Raw genomic sequence first — 4,665 nt, 5'->3', positions numbered from 1 at the left:
GACCTTAGCCATGTACATTGAAGGTTCTTCTTTTTTCAAATTTACAGCCTTAGTCATATACATCTAAGGTTCTATTTTTCTCCAAAAATTCTTTTTTTTTCCCTAAACATTATGGCCTTCTTTAATTTTTTTCTTGAAAAATTAAAGCACCACCAACAAAAAAATTAATTAATAGTCAAATTATAATTTTTTAAAAAATCCTTACTATTATGTTTTATATTAAGGTTCTAATTTTTTTTTCAAAGCTCACAACCTTAGTCTAACTTTAAATTAAAGTTACACCAACAAAAAAATTAATTAATAGCAAAGAGTGATTACAAATGCTTGTTTGGAATGTGATGCTATTGTTTTCAGTGTGTTCGACGGTTTCGCTCGACTTTCCTTTCCCTCTGAAAAATCCCGCTCGGGTAAAGTATTCCCCCAACACAAACTTCATGTCGCGGGTCATCCTCTTCTTGTACTGAAAGATAAGGTGAGTGCATACTCCAGCGCGAATGGCCGGTCCATCTCTTTCAGCAATGGCCGTCTCATCACATCTGTCTGCTTGCAGCTGCATGGCCGCACCACAGCAGGCCGACGAACCTTCCCTGCAGCTTCCTACACTTGGGTTAACACAGGCTTCCAATGACAGTAAAGCTTCTTATGCCCAGCTCTTGAGGGCCTGTGGCGACGCCCAAGACCTCTCAGAGGGCATGCGCATACATAAACTCATCATCACCAGCGACCTTCACAAGAAAGAAAGGTTCCTCCACAACCTCCTCATCGAAATGTACGGCAAGTGTGGGGCCCTTCTGGATGCCCAATCAGTGTTTGATGACATACATCGCCGCAATGTGTTCTCTTGGAACCTCATCATTGCAGCATATGCTCAACATGGGCATTTCAAGGATGCCCTTTGGCTTTTTCAAAAAATGCAACTGGAAGAGGTAACACCTGATAAGTTCACCTTTTTGAGCTGCTTGAGTGCATGTGCTGATCTTGAAGCCCTAGCACAGGGAATCTCAATCCATGCTGCCATTGTCGAAGAGGGTGATGAGTTTGATGTCTCTGTGGGGACTGCCCTCATCCACATGTATGCAAAGTGTGGGGAATTGCAGGACGCCCTCGTGATGTTCAATAGAATGCATCATCATGATGTTGTCTCTTGGACTGCCTTAATTACAGCATGTGCCCAGCATCGCCATGGTCAGATGGCTTTCCAAATGTTTCAGCAAATGCAGAAGCAGCAGGTGATACCGAACGACGTTACATTGACAAGCGTTCTCGTTGCATGTGCTAGCCTAGCAGCTCTAGAAGAAGGTCAGCTAGTCCATTCTCACATCATAGAGGAAGGCTGTGAAGGCCAAACTGTTGTGGGTTCCGCTCTTATAAACATGTACAGCAAATGTGGTAACCTGGATGATTCCTGCATCCTATTTGATAAGCTTCATCAGCGAAACGTGGTCATCTGGAATGCCATGATCGCCGCTTATGCCCAGCATGGACAATACAAGTTTGCTGTAGAGCTCTTTAAGTGCATGCATATAGACACCCTGCAACCAAATGAGGTCACATTCCTCATTGTTCTCTCTGCATGTAGTCATGCAGGACTAGTTGGTGAGGGCTATCGCCTGCTCATATCTATGAAGGACCATCATAAACTGAACCCAAGCATGCGGCATTATGGGTGCATGATAGACCTGCTAAGTCGAGCAGGGAGATTGGAGGAGGCAGAAGACTTTATGAATGAAATGCCCATACCTCCTGATAGCCAGTCATGGGAGATCTTACTTGGTGCTTGCAGAATGTACGGGGATGCTGAGCGAGGAAAAAGGGTTGCAGAACGTGTTATGGAGCTGGATCCACAAAATGAGTCTCCATATATCTTGCTGTCAAACATCTATGCTGCCGAAGGGAAGTGGGCTCAGGTAGCTGAGCTAAAGAAAAGAATGGCTGAGAGAGATCTCAAAAAACCAGTGGGATGTAGCTTGGTTATAGTTAAGAATGAACTGCATGAATTTTTTGTTGAGGATGCATCGCACCCGGACAGGGAGTTGGTATATGCTGATTTGGAGAGGTTGAGAGGCCAGATGGAGGAGGAATGCTGTTTGTCTGGCATGGGTCATTTAAACACTAGCATGGAAGATGAGGTGGATGCCCAAAAGTCTCCTTATCACAGTGAGAAATTAGCAATCTCATTTGGGCTCCTATTCACAGCTCCTGGAACATCGCTTCGCATTGTAACAAACCTATGTATTTGTGCGGACTGTCATGCTACTTCTAAATTCATAAGCAAAGTTACCGGGCGAGAGCTTATGGTGAGGGATAATATTTGTATCCATCGATTTTTTAATGGGGTTTGCTCTTGTGGAGATTATTGGTGAACTTTGTCCTGTATCATGGGAGTTGCCCCAGAAAAAGTTCTGGGACAGCTCCAGGGGCCCTTTCACAAGCCATTTGACTGCAATCACTTTAGAAGTCATGGTATGGGGAATGGATCATAGTGTAATTGGCTAGTTTGTGCTGATTTCTGGCTTTATCATGGATATCTCTTGCCGAGGGGTTGAGGGATGACAACAGTGACCAGTGCTACCGGAAAAGTGGTTCAACGATGCTGATATAAGGCCACATACTTGCTGGGCTCTTTTATGAGAAATGTAATGCTAATTACTTGTGTCCTAGCAAGTCTATGGGCCCATGATTCAAGTGGCTAGTTTGTGCTTGTTAGCTACCAGGGCTGAGGGGGTTTAGTGATGCTAAGAGAACCTCATGGGGACTAGAGTGCTCAAGACTGCAAGCAAGAATACAACACTTGGCCAACCATGCACAAATCACAGGCTTCTTTAGGCACTGGGATTTTTTGGGCCGTTCGTGGGTTTCTACTGCTGGATGTCCAAAAAAAAAAACAGTGTGGTCTGAGCTGCTTTTCATGATGCCACAGGATAGATGCACTTTAAGCTCTTGATGAGTTATCCTGTCAAATAAGTAAGTTCTTGGGTCTACATTCTCAAGGCTACATATAGTTAAGGACTTAAAGATATTGTGCAGTGGAGTTGGGTTCACCATTCCATTAGCCTCATACTTCACAAAACAAAGGGCGTGCTTGTTTCAAATGAATTTGCAAAATTGTTAGGAGTATGCTCAAGGGAAGGTCAACTCTGCAGGACACATTGTAGCATGAGTCCCCAGCTGAGCACTGCAATGGTGCAGTGGAGGGCCTGAAGCCATCAAGCTTAAAGTGAGTGCACATGTCTGAGATGCCCAAAGAATCTCCAAAGGGATAAAATGAATTGTGGGCTACGATGTGGAGTCCGATGGTCTATTGCTCATGGGCAAAGAAGTGTCATGACCCTATGAAAATGGAACAGCACAAGTGTGGGCATGGTGGTTGCTGAGCAAAAATATTAAATGATTCACATTTGGGGTGCCCGGACAAAGATAATGATGTGTGGACATCTCCGGGGAACAAGAACATTAATATTTTAATGTTTTATTCATGGGTTTCCCCTAGGCCTAAGTGGCCCCTAGGGAACTTTAATTTTTATTAAAGTTGGGCCCTAGGATAATTTTGGGAGAGAGGCCACTCCACTTTTGGAGTTACACTCCTCTCTCATCTTTCTCTCTCTAGCTTTTTGGGGAGTCGTTCAAGCTCATGCATGGAGGAAAAGAGAAGAGGGTTGGTCGACTGTTTTTGGCTGCTGTGTGTGAGAAGAGCAAGCTGATTTAGACAGGCCGTAGAGCTCTGTGAAGATTGCCCGTACAGATCTGTACGATAGCAAGTACAGTGTACGATAGCAAGTACAGTGTACGACTACTGCAGGTACAGTCGGCTGCAAGTACAGGCGGCGCTGGTTCAGGCGACTGTTGCTCTGTGGTTGGCTGGTGCAGGTGAAGCTGTCAGGGAACCGTACAGCAGGTAGTACAGGCGGCTGTACGACTGCTAACATGTGGCTGGTTGCAGGTACAAAACTGTACCAGCTGGTACAGTCGGGTATAGCAGGTGAACAGGCTGATTCAGGCGTGCGCAGCACAGTCCGTACAGTTTTGTACAGACAGATTCAGTCGTGTGCTGAAGACCTGTACGGACAGGTGCAGAGTGTCAAGGACTGTACTGTCCACCAGCGGGTACAGGTGGCAGCAGTTGCAGGCGTAGAGACTGTTCAGACAGTTGCAGGCAGTGCTGTATCAGAGCTTATTTGGTGCATCAGACAGGTGGTTGCAAGAAGGTAAGTACAGATTGGTACGATTGGCTTCACGAGTGCAGAACCACGAGTTGATTTGGTAAGCTCTGAACTTGTCCATCTATCTTTCTTTCCATTGGCTTATGTCTGCTGCAGAGTTGTGCTATCTGGCCCCTTGTGAGAGGAGGGGTATGGCAGATTGAAAGGGTGGAAACAGAGATTGGACAGTGAATGTATGCTTGTGCTGAGTTGTGGAACCATGTACATGGGATATGCCAGATGTGTGCTCAAGGCTGCCTTGCTAAATGGTCTTGGCTGATCAGAGGGAAACACAGAGTGTTGCTTTTGTGGGACACAGATCTGTGTGTGAATCCTCTGTGCTAAGAGGTATTGTGGGCTGCCAGATTGGACATACAGGTGTATTCTCCTGGCTGGTTTTGTTGTACTCAGCTTTATATCTTTTTGAAATTGAATAAAGAAATACCGAAAGGGGCGCCAAGCTTTG

The 4,665-nt window shown here is 45.3% G+C and overlaps 1 pseudogene across 2 annotated transcripts; it reads left to right on the top strand.

Annotated features, from left to right (window-relative positions):
• Window positions 1-370: 370 nt before the first annotated feature.
• On the top strand, window positions 371-3,447 carry LOC147614636 (pentatricopeptide repeat-containing protein At1g11290, chloroplastic pseudogene; annotated as a pseudogene). Of its 2 annotated transcripts, XR_015262934.1 has the most exons (2): window positions 371-472; window positions 551-3,446. The product of XR_015262934.1 is annotated as a pentatricopeptide repeat-containing protein At1g11290, chloroplastic pseudogene, transcript variant X2 (transcript). The 2 variants fall into 2 exon arrangements; XR_015262933.1 differs by having other exon boundaries at window positions 383-3,447.
• The last annotated feature ends 1,218 nt before the right edge of the window (window positions 3,448-4,665 follow it).

Source organism: Cibotium barometz, chromosome 41, assembly GCF_041138505.1.
Source record: "Cibotium barometz isolate CiBa-2024 chromosome 41, ASM4113850v1, whole genome shotgun sequence".
NCBI lineage: Eukaryota > Viridiplantae > Streptophyta > Polypodiopsida > Cyatheales > Cibotiaceae > Cibotium > Cibotium barometz.
The sequence above is the reverse complement of the archived record's forward strand: the minus strand, read 5'-3'. Positions and strand labels throughout refer to the sequence as shown.